Source organism: Solanum verrucosum, unplaced genomic scaffold, assembly GCF_900185275.1.
Source record: "Solanum verrucosum unplaced genomic scaffold, falcon-dt-bn FXZP01001241.1, whole genome shotgun sequence".
NCBI lineage: Eukaryota > Viridiplantae > Streptophyta > Magnoliopsida > Solanales > Solanaceae > Solanum > Solanum verrucosum.
The window spans coordinates 229,427-248,181 of record NW_026019556.1 but is presented as its reverse complement, the minus strand read 5'-3'; the positions used below and the strand labels follow the sequence as shown (position 1 = coordinate 248,181).

Here is an 18,755-nt window from a genome sequence, read left to right as displayed (position 1 = left end):
CGACCTCGGTGGCCAACGTCTACCCCAAGATGGGATCTGTCTGCAAGCCCGATTGCATCAGCCTCAACCGCGCCGCCTCACGTGCGAGCCATCCCCTGAAAGAGTGAAACAAGTGAGATTTCCAGAAACCAATAAGACACACTCTGCACGAAAGTGAAACAAAAGAGGAAATTTTCCTAAGGACATCCTGTAGCCTCCCGAAGATAAGTTACGGACGTCTCCACACCGATCCGCGGGACTCTACTAGACGTTAGCTCTGTACAAGTGAGACCGATAAATCTGGGGCTTTGATACCAACTTGTCACGACCCGATTTCTCAAGTCATGATGGCACCTACTATAACCCACCAGTGGGTAAGCCAACCCGCAACCTGGAACAACAAGTAATGGGTCTGAGGGTAGAAACTAAACAGGCGGAAGCAAACCAAAAACATATATACAAATAAAGATCCCTCCCAGAACCTAGAAGTCACTGATACAGAGCTACTAACAAAATGAGTACAAGTCCCAAAAGTGGACAACAGAGACTGGCTGGCTCGAAAGGTAAAAGACAAGTCTATATATACAGATGGAGACTGAAATAGTACAAAACGTCGTGTGCTCACCCCCGTCTCCGGATCAGTCTGCTCCAAGCTCGATCAACGCTGGCTACTAGTGCCCGGACCTGCATCACGAAATAGATGCAGAGCATAGCATGAGTACCAAAACAACAGGTACCCAGTAGGCATCATAGGCCGACTAAACTTGAAAAATAAAGGCAATATGAAAAAAAGGAATAATACAAACCGAGGGTCAAGATCGAAAATCTAAGTAACAATGGAATGCACACGAGTGTACAAAGAACTAACTAAAGTAATCTATAAGCTAACTACACCTAACTGGGCCCCCATAAGCCCAGAAGGTACACTCGTGCGCAAGTTAAATAAAAACCCAAACGGACCCCCATAAGCCCGACGAGTACACAGAATAACTATAACTACAGAGAATTGCATAAAAGAACCCAAGAACGAAGAACATCGAACCAGAACCTCAACCCTAATTAGTGGAATCTGACAGTACGGAGGCCAGACCTCGAACCGGATGCTCAGCAGAAGTACCCAAGTAACCAATCACAAGTATCAAGTATATGAGGTCGGAACTCTAACCGGATGCTCTATATAAGTATCTGGACAATAGAGGCCGAAACTCTAACCGGATGCTCTATATAAGTATCTGGGCAATAGAGGTCGGAACTCTAACCGGATGCTCTATATAAGTATTTGGGCAATAGAGGCCGGACCTTAAACCGGATGCTCTATAAAGGTGCCAATGTAGCTGCTGAAAGAATCCTAATTGATCCACACTCATAAATATCCGTGGAACGCCGTCCATACTTAGCCAATCAATGTAAGTCCTTGGAACCAAATCGAAGTAGAACTAATGTCGCCGATGTAACTCGTGAAGTCGTAACATCGGGGAAAATAAAGATATATATAGTCGGAGAAAGAGTATCGCCTAACTAAGGCCCAAACTATCAGACTCAAGTCTGCTACACCAATCTACAGGGATCTAAGCCGGCCGAGCGACGTCGGGGCAAAACTAAGGCCTATTGGATCCTAATAATGTATTTCTAAGGCAAGCCCTAGTCAAACCTAAACTAAGGCCCAACATTCTTCAAATAAACAATAATTAAGCATGCAAGCACTCCACATAGTGAGGAGGGTCCGTTAATAACACAAATCATGCTCACAATTACCCGATAATTCCCGAAATAGGCCGAAAACATGATTTCTTAACACCTATGCAAGATTCAATGACTACCCAACCAAATCTCAACTAATCAACATGCATTCACACTCTCAAGATCAATCTAAGAGAGGGAAACCGTAGCCTACCTGTAGGCCGATCACACGCGCTCCAAAATCACTCTTTTGGAGCTTTCCCTTTCCGAACGGTCTCGAAACGCTACCCCGCTATCAAAAATAGAGTCACAACGTTAATACGGTCGTTTAGACACCAAAATCACAACAAACGGAGACGGGTCAATTTTGGAGTCAAAACGGGAATCGTGGGATCCGCTTAGGAAATTCCGAAATTAACCCCAAAAGTGGGTCCTAACCAGTTTTCCCAGCTCATGTCCCAAAATGGGACACAATTCGGGGCTCGGGAACAACACAATATCAACATGCAACTAAAACCCAAATTTTCTCAAAAATTAGAAATGGGACAGCAGTGTATTTACCAAAAATGAGCGGTCTATAGTAAAATCTGACAACACCACAATGTTCTCCTCGAAAAACCACTCAAGATAGCCTCAAAAATCACTGAAATCGGACCTAAAATGGCTGAGAAAACAAGTCTCAAAATCTTCCAAAATCAAGCTCACAAAAGGGTCGTGGCAGCAGGTTTTTCACGAAATTTACCTCAAATGGAGACTCCAAATCACTATCCGAGCTCACCAACACGTTGTCCTCGAAAAATCACACAACTTTTCCTTTTGAATCGCCCAAATCGGTTGAGAGATGAGAGAGTTATGAGGGTTTGAAGTTTGGAAATATGTTGCTGTTTTTCTGCATTTATTGCAGAAAATCTGCAATTTTCCAAAAACTAAAAACTCCGACGGAGTGCTCTGAACTCGTTCGGAACCCCGTGCACGCAAACGAGATATGCAACCATACCAAATTTGATATTCCAGACTCAACAGCGCAGTCAAAATTTCCATCAGAGGTCATTTCGATAAAAAGTGGGTCCCACTTTCAAAAGTCATTTTAAGTCAAAACCCACAAAAGGGCTCGGAAAGATATCGAAAACCTCCAGACACAAGAGAAGGGTCAATCTAGACCAAACTCGACATTCTGGAGCTAACCACGCTGACGGATATTCTCATCCGAGCGCGTTTACTCAGAATGTTGACCAAAGTCAAACTTAGGCTTAAACTTAAAATTAAAACGCCTAATCGCACCGACTTACACTGAAAACCTCAGGAGTCATGTCGACCATGCTACTAGCCTAAAATGACCCTTCCGGAGCTGATGGAATCATCAGAATTGGATTCCGATGTCATCTTCTTGAACTTTTGATCGAAAATGATCATTCAAGGTTCATAAGCTCCAAAACACAAAAACTCGCACCAAGACCAAACGAACGGCCAGGTGACCGAACTGTCAGTCCCAGCAAGTCATAAATGACTTGGGGTCGCTATAGGAACGCTCTAAACGACATACAGAAGGCAAGACACAGAAATGACCAAGAGGGTCATTACATGCACCCAACATAATCGCACGGTATAATACTTCAAGTGTGGGTTCACATATCTATATTTAAATATTTTAAAAAAATATAACACTACTATATATGATTTCAGGAGGCAAGAATGGGTTCACGTGAACCCGGTGACCCCCTCCTGGATACGCCTCTGCTTTTCGGCGTACGTGCCACTATCTTGTGGGCCCAGCGCGTGTTGACAATTTTTTCAAGGATACTGCTACGTAGGCCGAAAAGGGGTAGAAAATTAATTAAAAAATAAGTTCGGGGGGGGGGGGGGGTAATAGGACCTTAGTAAAGGTTAGGTGTGTCTCAGAGATTTTGGGCATAGACTGGGGGGTACTTGTGCATTTTCCCCCAAATATAATATAAAGTATTTTCTCTGGGGAGAATTAAGCAATTTGACTTATCAATTTTTTTTTTCCTTTTTAGGTTTTTTTAAGTGTACCAAAAAAATAGATTTACAACCTAAATTTGGACAATAAACGTAGCCAAATTAATGAATAATTATTTGGGGCCAAGTATCAAAGCTAACAATCAATTACTGATTTTATAAGAAAAGCATGAATTAGCTAGGAAATTTGTTATTAAAAAATATATAGTTAATGGTATTGTTTAACAATTTTTCCCTAAATATTTTAGCAATGGAGTTTTGATATTTAGTGATAGTGGTTTTTTTTTTCTGGTAATAGTAAAATGGAATCAAGAACATTTTATTTGAAAAAAATATTTAAAAAATTAGTGCATATTGTACCAATTAGTGATACTTTATTTGTGATCCAACACCTAAACTTTAGAAAAGATAATATATCTTTGGATATATTTTGTATCTCATAAGAAATATTGTTTTTATAAAAACCATCATATAAATGTGGATCAAACAAAACATTAGTGAAAACTCATAATTCTTCAAACATCATAAGTAAAGAATAGTTAAAAAGGAAAAAAGGAGGGATTTATGAAAAAGATGGAGTATCCCTTAGTTTGACTTGCTCTGACCAATAATCTCAATAAGTCTTTGTAAGTTTATCTGTCATCAACATATGAATGCACTCACATCATCTTCTTCTTCAGTAATGTCTGATATAGACACTTAGAACGCCTTTTAAAACTTTTATACTCGACCTGACATTCTACATACGAAAATTGAAGAATACATCGATGTCGATCAGGAATGAAATTTGAGAATTTGACATCCATCATTTTCCAATTTTCTAATCCATGATGTCGCGCTAAACCTACCAACACCATATCTTCTTTAACTTTCTCCATTTTTAAAGAAAAGTTTTGTGTGTTTTTTTAGAGGAACTAACACTTCATGAATTATGATCCAATTTTTTTCTTCTTAAAATAGGCATACCTCGCGTTAATGGGTGGTTATTAGATTTGAATGAATCAAGACCAGCTAATGTGAATGTGACAAAAAGAAATAAGTGCTTTTTTTTCATTGTCATCTTCTCATAAAAATTGTGATATATAAATTGTATTTACTTTTTCTAAAATAACATTTTTTTTACGATATTAGTGTTTTAAATTGTTCATTTTTTTCAAGTTGAATTTGAAAATTTTACTCCCTTTTTTTTAAAAGAACTTTTCAATTTTATAAAATTGGAAATGAAACAACGGTTTACAAAACACTATTGATGTCAGCTTCCCTCTCTAAGTCTGTAGAAATCTCTATTGATTTACCTAACTCACCACACTCATAGTAGTACTAGGAACAAACATATACTGACAAGTATCCGAATATATTGAATGGTCATCATAACCTGAAAACCTCTAACAACAATCCTGATAAGTTTTGACCCGAGTTGTAGAAGCCTTGTCCAGAATAATCTCCCTTAGACGCTTGAATAGCTGCATGAACATGTACACTGAACCGAGGATGAAAACCCCTCCTTAAAGATCCCCTACCTCGAGATGAGGTACCACTAAAATAACAAGAAGTGCAAGACCTCTTGTCCGTCAAATCCCTAAATTCCTTGCGGCAAATAAGCTCAACCTCCATGGCCACCTCGATTACTCTTTGAAAAGAAGCTCTAGACGAGGTTGTCTAATAAGTTACTACATGGATATGATAAGTCAAACTTCTCATGCATTGACAAATTCTTGGTCTTATTTGGCAAAATCACCAAAGCATAGTGAAACAAGGCATGAAAGTTTGTCCAAAATCAATCTGACATACCATCTTAAGTCAAGTGCTCAAACTAACTCCACTTCTCCTCTTGCAAGTTACAGGGAATGAACCTGTTAGTCTAGTATCGACATCAGACCGCCACCACTTCTTAGATAGGCCACACATGTGAAAAAAAGTGTAATCCACTCTGTGGGACTCCACCAACACCACATTTTGTAACGTCTCATGACAACTCACAAAAAAGTCATAACTGTTTTCTCCTTGTCCAATGTGAAACTGAAGTAGATCTATTTTCTAGAACATCTCAAACCTCTTATGCTCCTCATTAGGCAACATATCTGGGCATAACTCATACACCAACACCCGACGAAGGCATACAATCACATCTAAAAGTTGTTGTTGTGGCTGGATCCTAAAAAATTTGGTTTGGGTGTTGATCACGAATCTATTTTTCTTTCGTGGTCTAAGAATAGTCCAAAGTACCGGGTAACCTATCAGTCTAAGTGATCCCCTTAAGCAAGTTAAATACTCAAACGAGAGTGTCGCTATTAAAAAATAGTAAAAAAAGACCTAAAAAGCAGATCGCCTAAAAAAGACCTCATGAGGTCTTTATTCCACCAAACATTTTTTAACTTATTTTTTTTAAAGCAAGAGACCTCATGATGTCGTTCAAATCAAAAAGAAAATCCGCCAAATAATAATAGCGACATGAAGGAAATTGGATTGGGTCACTCGTGTGGGTCAATTCGAATCCATGTGAGAAGAATATATAATATATATATATATATATATATATATATATATATATATATAAATTAATAAATATAATGAAAATACAACTATTAGAAAAGGGTTCTCATAGGAGAAATTAACGTATCTTTCATTCTCTACAATTTCAAAAGAATCGACACTTCTTTTGATTATTCTCCTTTTTCCTTCTACAATTCTAGTAAAGTTCGCGTGAAGATTCTTTGAAGTTTTCTTCTTCAAAAAGTGTTGGAATGAACAACTGTAACATGTATGATTTTAGACTGTAGCTTTATATAGTATAGTTCGTATTTATATACATGTGATTGCACTTGCAACTATATTCAATGCTCCTGCAAATTAAATGTATGATTAGATTCTCCATGACCTTATGAGGTTAATTTTAAATTTCAAAGAAAGCATAGCAACCTCATCAGATCTCCAAAGGTTTCAAAAAAATTAAAAAAATATATTTAAAAAACGACCTCACGAGGTCTCTATTTCTAAAATATTCGTTGATTACTTTGATTTAAAAAAAAAGACCTCATTAAAAAACTATTATAAAATATAAAATTCAGGAAAAAATAAAAATACTCCTCGACTATAGAAAAACGTTTAAAAATACCCTTTATCCATATCTTGTAGTATTCTAATACTCCCTTCCATTATCTTTTTTGCTCAGGTTTACACTTTATATATTTTTTTTTAAAAATATTTATTATATGTATGAAATAAAAACCGCAGATTATTTCCCATTATTTATCGGCACTTCGTCTTCCTCCATCGGTGATGAAGTCTGTAGTCTCTCTACCGGCGATGATGTCCGCAGCAGCAGCACCTCCATTGGCGAATTTCACGGCAACAACTGCTTCACGGCCTACCGCCCCCTCGATCCAGTGTAAGTTTCAAAATTCGCTTAATTTAAAAAAAAAATCCATGTTAGGTTTTACCTTTTGATGATAAGCTCTAAAACACTTTATTAATTCCTCATTAGGTTCATTAATTATGATTTTATTTTCTACTTTTGCTGCTAATTTTTAATGATACTTCAAATAATCGTGCTTGTTCAATAATTAATGAATTTTTGCAATAATATTAGTTATAATTAAGAAATCGTGTCATTGTGGTAATGGTGTTAAAATAAGTATTGAGATTTTAGTTGAATATTGGGGGAAGAAGTTGAGTGAACTGCTACAATCAGTTTCTAGTTATACTGGCTACTTCGATCTTAATGGAATCATCAGTTTTATGTAAAGGATCGAGAACATTTGTAAAGGGTAAAGAATGTTAACAACATTAAAGTATTGAGGGAACATCGAATGCTCTTTTATGGTTCCGATGATTACTATCTTGTTATTTCGGTGTGGAGATCAGGCAGTTGAGTATATGATAATTGATAGTGGTTGCAGTGCCACCATTATAGGGTCAAGCAGGATTTTTTTTTACTGTTCACTTTGTTTTGTAATTAACTCAATCACACAATATTGTGTATGTTCTCATTGGAAAGTTCTGAAAAATGTACAAAGTTTAATTTTTTTTTGATGTAGTCCCCTAATTTAGTTTACTTGCATGTTGATTCTTCACTTTGAGTCATACAAATTTTGTTTATTGGACCTGTTCATTGGGAAAAAAGTTTATAAATTTTAAGTATGGGTGATTTATAATTAAAAGTTGATACTTACTTACTCTGTCCTATGGATTGTTATGAATTGGTCTTGCCAACTTTATTGTCTTGTCGATCAAATTTCTATTCCATGTTCCACAATATAAATATGATGGTCTTCTATTAACTATCAACTTTATCATTAAGCAATTGCAAGTTTTATTTTAAATATTAGGTGAAGGTTACGTGATTGTTTGAAAATTTTTGGTATTAGCTTTAGAGCTTGTTTGGTTGACTTTTCATTTTTGACTTATAAGCCAAAAGCTATAGAATTTATGGGTTTTGGCCTATTTTTAGCATTTTAGTTTAAAACTAAGTGCTTATAAGCACTTTTTTAACTTATCCAAACACTCCAAAAGTACTTAAGCTATTTTAAGCTTAAAAACACTTTAAAAAAGTCAATCCAAATGGGCTCTAGTCTTTTTTAAGGTAAATGTTTCACTTAGTTGCAAGGCTATTTTCTCCCAAACCGTAGACCCTACCCTTTGTCCCTCCTCCACTTCTTTTCTTAAGTATCCTAACGCTACCCACAACCATAGACTCAACATCAACAACATAGAAGGCACACAAGCAGGAGGATACAAACTTGAAATGTCCTTTTTAGCACATGCAAACGTAAGTCAGCTGAGTGACTTTCATAATGCTTGTGACAACTATTTTATGTAATAACTTTTGCTTGCAGTCATGAAAAGATAACTCTAACTTGAAGCAAATATTCTTTCAAAATGCTTCAAGATCAAGTAGAACAAGTTTATAATTTGATTATTAAGATAATGGAAACACCAAGTATTTACAAGTATGTTACATTAGTTTCATGAAGTTGGAGGTTGAGTGAACTTTGAATCATGAAAGTGACCTATTATTGAGGTCTCTTTTTCCGGAAAAAAGACCTCATGAGGTCTCCTTTTTAGGTCTCTTTTTACTGTTTTTTTAGTAGTGTAATTAATGAACCAAACTTTTATCAGATTCAAAAACTATCATTTGATTATGTTTTCTTGGATAGGCCTGGCTGTAGGTGAGAAAGTAATTCTCATTGAAAATGCACAGTTTCTATTGGAATACTCCTACTGTATAAGATCATAATGTCAAATCCTGTTGTTGCAGAGTTGTTTTGTTTGTTCTTTCAAAATGGTCTGCTGTTCTCTTCAATGGATATACATAATTATTTCAATTCCTTTTGGCAGGTAACTTGCTGTTCTATGTTAGACATCACGTTTACTCTCATAAGAAGTATTCCAAAAATGGAATTACCATTAAGTATAGAGATCCCCTGAAGCACATCAGACCAGAAAAGGGATATTCTTCAACGAGTGTTCGAGGCACCATTTATTGTTCAAATCAGAAGGAAAGAAATGTTGTCTTGCCTTCTGATCATATCGCAGTTGGTGCAAAAGTGATATATGCTGTTGCTCCTGCAATGGGTCATAATCAGGTAATGGAAATCTACTTACCATATGCATTGTCAAGCTAGCTTTGTGATTCCAGGGAAACATTTACTTCATTCTTCTCCTAAAACTGTTGTGGACTCATGAGGAGAAACTTTTATCTCTCTTTTTTGATGCCCACCATGAGAGTTAAACTAAAGCTATATATGGTGCTACGGTTTTGATCAAGTGTTTACCTTGCAACCGCTTATGACTTGAGGAGGAATCTACCCAAACTCTAATATCAGAGTTGCAACTAGAAATTTTCTCTTCTTTTACCCAAACTCACTCATACGAACTCGGAATCGAGCAAACTCGGCGGTGTTGGAAAGATCATTCCACGAGCTTCATAAACATAACTGGAACTACACCTAAGTCATCCTGAGCTAGGAGTTATGACTGTTCAAAGTTGGCCAAAAACTCATTTTTTTTCATACTTAGCTAAATTTCCAGATTTTTTAAATTCTTTCCAAAAATAACTATTTCCAATTCTAAGCTTCTTCATAGTTATTTCAAATTGCCGGATGTTACATCATAGAACAACTCCTTTTATTTCTACTGAGTTTTGTTAATATTCTGTTGCATGATTTCCTTAGGGTAAGAACTGCGTAAACTTCACCATCCTAACATTTAGCTTAAATCTTTTGTTGATTCTCTTTACTAGGTCTTTGTTTTGGGGAATATCTATTTCTTGGAATTCAGTCACTAAAAATTTTCAGGAATCACATCCAGAATGCAACTCTAGAGTTCCTGCAATTTTGACAGCTTTGGAAAAGATGAAACTGACTTCAAAGGTATGCCACAAACACAGCATAATTATTTGTCAATGCTGATTCTTGTGTTTATTGTTTTCACCAGTGATGATAAAAGACAAACACATTGGGTATCTCTTGAGGGGTCATTTGGAATCAGAGATGAGGAAAATAAATTTGGGATAAAATGTGAGATAATTTTATAAAAATTACGCTAGGAAAAGGAAAAATGAAGTCTCCTAAAATCATGCTAATTAATTAACGTAATCTGTTCCATGAAGTTAAAGCATAGATGTTGCACATGCCCAACTTGCAAACCGAAGTATGAAAAGTCCTTTTGCTGAGGCCCTATGTAAGCACATACGCTATTTGTTTTCCGACGCTACATGAAACAAACTCAAGGTGCGACTAGTAACTTTCTCTTTGACGAAGTGCCAATCAATTTCATTTTATTTTGTTCAGTCATGTTGAACATGATTCTGAGGCTCTGAGCTATACTGATTGCAACTTTATTGTGGAAGCTAGTAGAAGGCATTGACTCGCTCCATCTATCCATCTGTCTACGGGTTGAAGCTAGTAGGAAAGTGCAATCCCATGCCATGTATGTCCAACAACTCTCTCCAAAAGTTCCCAGTAAAGTGAGGGTCTCAGTCACTAATGATATGCCTCGCCAAGCCCCAATACTTCCACACATTCTTAAAGAATAGCTTGATAGCTTCCTCGGCAACACAGAGCTTAGTGAGGCGTGCATGAAGATGGGCATACATCGAAATTCTATCCACGAATACTATAATAGTGCATAACCTCCGGACTTCGGCTAACATGTGATAAATTCTATTGCCTTGCTCTCCCATGGATCTCCATAACTGGCAATGGTTCCAAAGTCCTCCAGGTTGTTGCTGCTCAACATCCTGTTGACATAAAAGCCAAACCTGCATGTAACATTCAATGTCATCCAGTATGCACGCCGATAGTAAACCGACTAAACCAAGCCTCTTGTGACATTGGCCTGGATCACCATCCCAAATGGTGTCATTACTCTCCTACATGATGTGCCACCTAATGACACTCCCATTTCAGCTATTTAGCTAAACCTTGTGTGAGCTACCTCCTATTCTTAAGTGTTAGCAATATGCAGGAAGGATTTTATAGGAGCTACCATCCTACGCTAGAGTGAAGCAGTTTCTCCTAGGAACTTACGGGAGATATTATGAAGTCAGATCCGGTGAATTTTCCTTTGTCATAGGACCTTTACCACTATGGTGATCATAGGAGGGCAAGAGAATTCCTGGTAGAACTCTACCATTTGGGTTTTTTTTTGAGGGGGAAGGGGGGAGATTTGTGTCTAATTAAAATGTCCAAAACCTTCATGCGTACTAGTAAGATGCGTATAGAGATGCTATTAAACACCTATACAACTAATCAAGCTATCTTGTGTTCCAGTTTCGAGGCTCAGATGTTGTTGAAGTGCAGAATTTCAGACCAGCTACAACAGATGACATAGGAAGTGTTCATGTTGGGCCCTATATTTCACGGCTTGAGAAGGTAGCATAGCCATAAGGTTTGGTAATTCTTCTTATTAATGTTGTTGTACAATAATTCAAAACTTCTCTGGTGGTGTGTTTGATTGATGGAAGTCACATTTCAGGAAAATGTTTTCCATGACGACAACATTTTGGTTTCTAGAAAATGTTTTCCATCAAAATGAGAAAAATGACTTTCCTCGTATATCGATGCAAGTCATTTCCGAACTTCTATTTACACTTCTAACTTCATGTCTTTTATTGGAGACTATAACATAAATTTTTAACTTTTTATTATTTATTTCAAGTAACACCTAGACATTATTGATTTTTACTAGTAAATTTTTGAATCAAAGCATTACTTGGTTTGCCAAGATTATTATTAATCCTTAATGGATCTATGTTTTTCTGAAACTATTTTCTACTCACCAATCAAATACTAGAAAACATTTTCTTGAAAAATAGTTACCATGGAAAATGACTTCCATCATACAAACAAACTTTGAATTCGATCTAAAAATTTACATTTCCTTAATATTTTCAATCCATGCGATCATGGATACGGGTTTTTTTTTTGATCCGTAGATAGAGATGATCTCAAGCTTGGCATTCCTCTTTTTTTTTTCAATTTTGGGCTATTGCTTAAAAGTCATCTATTAATCTGATGTTACGTGAAGATTTGGGTTTGAAAAGTCGATATTGGTACGTATTCTACATGGGGTCTTTCACTTTTAGTGGGATTTATTCTATCTTAAAGTAGTATGTGAACCACCCATACCCATGTCATTGCCATTCACTAAGAGTGTACCATGAAAGTGAAGAGTCCACATAGTTTAAAATAATGTTTTAATTTGTAATGTCCACATGCATAGTTTTGTCATATATTATAAAGAGTCTAGCATAAGGACTTTTTACCTTATTTTTTGAATTTGTTCTTTAAAAAAATTGTAACACGTGGAGAAATGGTGGGTTCCCTATTTTTGCTTAGGCCTGCATGGATTTCAAGAGACTATAGGTCCTTCGAGACAACTCTCTTTCATGTGATTTTAGGTTTACCTCATTCTTTGTTAACACTTTCACTCGCTATGGTTTCACATTCATAAATTGACGTAGGACATGGCTAAACCATCTCAAACGTCATTTCTCTCATTTTATCCTCAATGTGTGCTTTATCTAAATATTCTTAGTTGTAAAAGATTTAGTAACAATACTTTTTATATAATTTTAATTTTAGGAAAATATGATGAACTGCGATAGAAAATTGAATGGTTGACTCTCATATTCCTAACTTGTCCATTCCTTCTGAAACTGAGGGAATGTTTTCCACATTATTATTACTTTGCATCATTGTTGTCATCATCCTTAGTATTGTTACTATTCCTATTGTTATTTGTTATTTGTGATGGCATTGTAATAATTGTTATCGTTGTTAATAATTATTTATTATTATTAGTAGTAGTAGTATTATTATCATCATCTTTGTCATCACCGTTGTCACCATTATTTTTTCTCATCCTATGTTCTCTTGATTTGTTGACTATCATTTGCAGGCTATGGATCAAGCTTCAGAGAAAGGTCTAATTTTCATTGATGGATCTGGACCCACATATGCTACTGCCACAGTAAGAATATATCTCTTACGGTAACTCTTCCTCTTTCTGATGCTAGTCTCTATTACTGTTTGGGAGAATAATAACCAGATTTAACTTTATGGTGTTAACACGCATGCGTTACATTACGCTTATATTTCCCTTTTCCCAACTATTTTTGGTGTTTTCTGCTGGGTGTTCGTCAGCCATTGTAACAACCCATTAGGTCGTTTTGGGTACTATAACTTCTTATTTCATAAAAGATTCTTCTGATAAATTCTAAATGGGTATTTTGGACTATTCGTAACTATAGATATATAACTAATGGGGTAATTTTAATAATTAATTTAGTCGGTGGTTAAAGAAAATAACATTAAAATTAGTAGTGAGCCATTTTTACCACTTTTATAATTGGTCTAATAATTAGGGTAAGAAATAATTTGTAAAAGAAAGAAAAGTGAAAACTAGGCGAGAAACTTTACTTGCGGCGTCTAACAAGGAAGACCGACATCGAGGTAATGTTTTGAATCTTCAATGTCCTTATTTAATGGTAGGAGGTTAAGTATTATATAATAATATTTCATGGTTAGATATGAATTGAAAGTGGGTGTTAGCGGATGTGCCGGGAGTTTGGATTTTGAATAAGAAAGTGAGGGTGATAATGAATTGGTTGATGGACTAATGATTAGCCAATCATTGACTTGTAAATTAGGCTTATAGTATATGATAAATTTGGGTTAGAGTTGTTGCCACTACTTTCCGAAGCCAATGACTTTAATCTTGAATTTTATTACGTTGTCATCATATTATAAATTGAGATTTAATATATTGAGATATGTAATTAAATATTAGGTGTATTGTATAATTCGAATATCATTAAAGTGATGATAATTAGAGCAATTGAGACTTATCCTTAGGCTTGAACTTTAGGAAAGTGACTAGATTTGGGTGAGTTTTTGGGTCTAGGCTAGACATATAGTAATATGAGTGTCTATCGAATTATGCATGTTTAATAGATTGAAAACGTTCAGAGGCATTGAAGAAAGGAAAAGCTTTGAAAAATTAGCTTGCACGACTTCGATTCCTCGATCGAGGTAGGTTATGATTTATTCTATGTGATAGATAGACATAGACTCTTAATAGTGATTGATAATCATTGAGTGATATTGTGAATTTCTCTATGTACTTGGTTGTATGGTTTGGATAATCTGTGTTGTTTGTGATTGGTCTGAAATCCTGAGACCGTGAAATTTATAATCTTGAACCTTCTCTATCGAAGTGATGCCTTGAATAAAGAAGGCATGATGAAATATTGTTAATGAAGTTAAAAGTGGTGATAATAATGATAAATTAACGATATATTTGGATCGGGTGCCACGAGCCGGCACGATGTTATTGGATTGGGTGCCACTTTCCGGCAAGAAAACATTAAAGGAAAACATATATAAACAACGTAATGTACTAAAAAAATATAACGTAATTTACTCACTCTACGAAAAAAAAGAGAAGAAACTAATATGCAACGAGTAATAGTATAAAATCAACTATGACACTTAGTAGGTGGCAAGCAACAACCAACATGAACAAGTGACAACAACACTAAAGTAAGTACGTAATCAGTCAACAATATCAAGAGCACACATGGGGACTCATGCCTCCAAACTAAGCTATTTTAGCAATTGAGTTCTTTGAGATTGAGTACATTACATTGTTTATATATGTTTTCCTTTAATGTTGCCGTGCCGGAACGTGACACCCGATCTAATAACATCGTGCCAGCTCGTGGCACCCGATCCAAATATATCGTTAATTTATTATCACCACTTTTCACTTCATTAACAATATTTCATCAAGCCTTCTTTATTCAAGGTATCACTTTGATAGAGAAAGTTCAAGATTATAAATTTTACGATCTCAGGATTTCAGACCAATCACAAACAACACATAGATTGTCCAAACCACACAACCAAGTACATAAAGAAATTCACAATATCACTCAATGATTATCAGTCACTATTAAGAGTCTATCTATCACATAGAATAAACCCTAATCTACCTCCACTGAGGAATCGAAGTCGAGCAAGCTAATTCTTTTCCTTTCTTCAATGCCTTCGAACATTTTCAATCTATTAAACATGCATAATTCATAAGTAAACGAGTCTATAGACACCCATATTACTATATGTATAGCCTAGACCCAAAAACTCACCCAAATCTATAGTCACATTCCTAAAGTTCAAGCCTAAGGATAAGTCTCAATTGCTCTAATTATCATCACTTTAATGATATTCGAATTATACAGTACACCTAATCTTTAATTACATATCTTAATATATTAAAACTCAATTTATAATATGATGACAACATAATAAAATTCAAGATTAAAGCCACTGGCTTTGAAAACTAGTGACAACAACTCTGACCCACATTTATCATATACTATAAGCCACATTTATCATATCATCAGCCAATGATTGACTAATCATTAATTCATTATCACCCTCACTTTCTTATTCAAAATCCAAACTCCCAGCACATCCGCTAACACTCACTTTCAATTCATATCTAACTATGAAATATTATTATATAATATTTAATCCCTACTATTAAATAAGGACATTGAAGATTCAAAACATTACCTCGATGTCGGTCTTCCTTGTTAGATGACGTAGGTAAAGTTTCTCGCCTAGTTTTCTTTCGTCTTTCTTTTATAGATTATTTATTTATCCTAATTATTATACACGACCAATTATAAAACTGATAAAAATGGCTCACTACTAATTTTAATGTTATTTTTTTTATCCCCAACTAAATTAATTATTAAAATTACCTCATTAGTCATATAAATAACTATAGTCCAAAATACCCATACAGAATTTATCGAAAGAGTCTTTCATGAAATAAGAAGCTATAGTACCCAAAACGACATAATGGGTCGTTACATTAGATACCAATCTACCCATCGTTCGTCCTCGAACGATCAAAAGAAGGTGATGGTAAGAAGGGGTACCTAAATTGACAAAAAAATGTGGATATCTTTCTTGCATATCGGCCTCACTCTCCCAAGTGGACTCTTCAACATACCGATTTTTCCACTGAACCTTGATAGATGCAATCTCGTTTGACCTCAACTTGCGGACCTCCCTATCTAGAATAGCTACAGGCTCAGGCTCCTCCTCATAATACATATTCTCGTCAAGCAGGACCGAATCCCAACGAACAATGTAGTTTCCATCACCATGATATTTTTTCACTATAGACATGAAATATCAGGTGTACTCCTGACAACCCTGGAGGCAAGGCCAATTCATAGGCCACCTCCCCAACACGCTTAAGAACTTCAAATCGCCCAATATATCTTGGACTAAGCTTACCAAACCGCATCACACCATTTATGGGTGAAACCTTTAGCAGGACTTGCTCACCCTCCATAAACTCCAAATCCCTGACCTTCCGATCTGCATACTCCTTCTGCCTGCTCTGAGCTGCTAGAAGGTTCTCCTGAATGAATTTCACTTTCTTTAACGATTCCCTCAAAAGATCAGTACCCCAAGGTCTCGCATCAAACCAACCAATGAGAGACCTACGTCTCCTCCCATATAATGCCTCAAATGGGGCCATACCAATACTCGAGTGATAGCTATTGTTGTACGAAAACTCTGCCAAGGGTAAAAGTTGATCACAATGAACACCAAAATCCATCACGCATGCACGAAACATATCCTATAGCACTTGATTGTTGACTATCCATCGGTCTGAAGGTGAAATGCAGTACTAAGATCCAATCTAGTACCTAATTCAGCTTGCAAGGTCCTCCAAAAGTTAGAAGTAAATTGCGTACCTCTTTCTGATATAATGGAGATCGAAACTCCATGCAATCGAACAATCTCGCGGATATAGTGTTTGGCTAACTTCTCTGCATTATAAGTCACCTTGACTGGAATGAAGTGAGTAGACTTAGTTAATGTCACGCCCCGAGCCTACACCCTGGGCGGGACCGGCACCCGGAGACCATTTCTGGCCCCAAGCGAACCCTTGGCCTGACTTTCTTAACTCAGCGGAAACCTTAACAGAATAACTCAATGCAAAGCAACATTTCAAAACAACTTAACTTATGAAATATGGCCATAAAGGCAACTCGAATCTCAAAATCGAATATTTACATATATATATAGATGAGAGACTCAAAACTAACTGACTGACGGTCTGTCTATGAAGCCTCTAAAAATACTGAGATGGATGTTAGGACAGACCCCGCAACATCCCAAAAAAAAAACAAAGAACACCAAAATAATCGAGTCCTCCGGAATGCAATGAGGCTCACCACCGACTCTGGAGTGCTCAGCTGGATCAATGACGTGCAAGATGCTGATCTGGGGTACCTGAATCTGCATCATCAAAACGATGCAGGCCAACTGACATCAGTACATGGAATGTACGAGTATGCGAGCTGAAAAACTAAGCAACAAAGGCTAGAAAGGAAATCTGGAAGAAACTGAATAGCTTACCTGGCTCAACTTAACTCAACCTGACTGACTTCTTTCAATATAAGGCAATTTTAAAACAGGTGCGATATAAAGAAAAACTGTTTAAAACATGCTATAAACTCTGTATGTATACAAAGATACAATAAGCCTGAAATGTATATAGAAATACAATGAACTGATGTATATAAAAATACAATAATCTCTGCATAAGAAAATATAATAACTGCTGTGGGAGCCTCTCTAACTGACAACCATCACATAAGAGCTATAGTGATGGTACAGCGATCGACCTCACGCTGCCAGAGCATCTTATACCCGGCCAAAAGTATAAGACCTGAACTGCCTAATGGATCCACTAGTCTAATATGAAAATGATTCATCTAAAAAGTATGATCCTTTTCTTCCCATGGTGGCTAACATGGTTCTATGGGGGCTGTGGGTTCTTTGAACGCTCCCCCAATTCGGTGCTCGATACTACTCCCAAAAATGTACTGGCTCTTATGTTTTTAAAACATATTTATTCCTGCTGATATGAGATACTTACTCAAAACTAGCCCGAAGGCCCCTTTGGAAATCTCAGTTTCCAACCTTATTCAAATGTAAAGACATTTCTTTAAAACTTCTTTGGGAATACATAGTTCCCTAATAACTTTGAGAAATGAACTCAACTTTAAACTCCTGACTTAACTTGAAACTGAAACTCTTACTCGACTTGAAACTCTATACTCTTTTTCTTGACTTCTAACTTCACTTGACTTGGAACTATCTTTCCTTGAATCGGAATTATGAATTCAAGGTGTTCGATCACATGTTATGGAGGGATTCTTGAACGCTTAGGCGTACCTTGGAGTGTCGGAAACAACTGTAAAAACATAGGTATAATACTTTGAAACATGCATGAGAAAGTGAGAAAAGAAATGGGGAAATTTGACTGAGACTTCAGATTTCTGGTGACACAGATGGCACCTACGGACGCCATCGACGGACCGTAGATGGACTTACGGTCCGTACTGCAGGTCCGTGGATCGCGTCAGAGATTTTTTTCCCCAGAATTCATTTTAAAAAAAATGACTAAGTGTTGACCTACGGTTCGGACTTACGGTCCGTAGGTCAGGTTACGGACCGTAGGTCGTGCCCGTAGATCGATGCCCAAGAACCCATCTTCTGTCCCGATTGACGGTTGACCAGTAC

The 18,755-nt window shown here is 36.4% G+C and overlaps 2 pseudogenes; one reads left to right on the top strand and one right to left on the bottom strand.

The window, feature by feature from the left end:
- Positions 1-5,250, bottom strand: part of LOC125814714 (histone deacetylase 14, chloroplastic-like) — a 14,977-nt pseudogene extending 9,727 nt beyond the window's left edge.
- A 1,665-nt stretch (positions 5,251-6,915) lies between these two features.
- LOC125815374 (histone deacetylase 14, chloroplastic-like) overlaps positions 6,916-18,755 on the top strand; it is a 31,633-nt pseudogene continuing 19,793 nt past the window's right edge.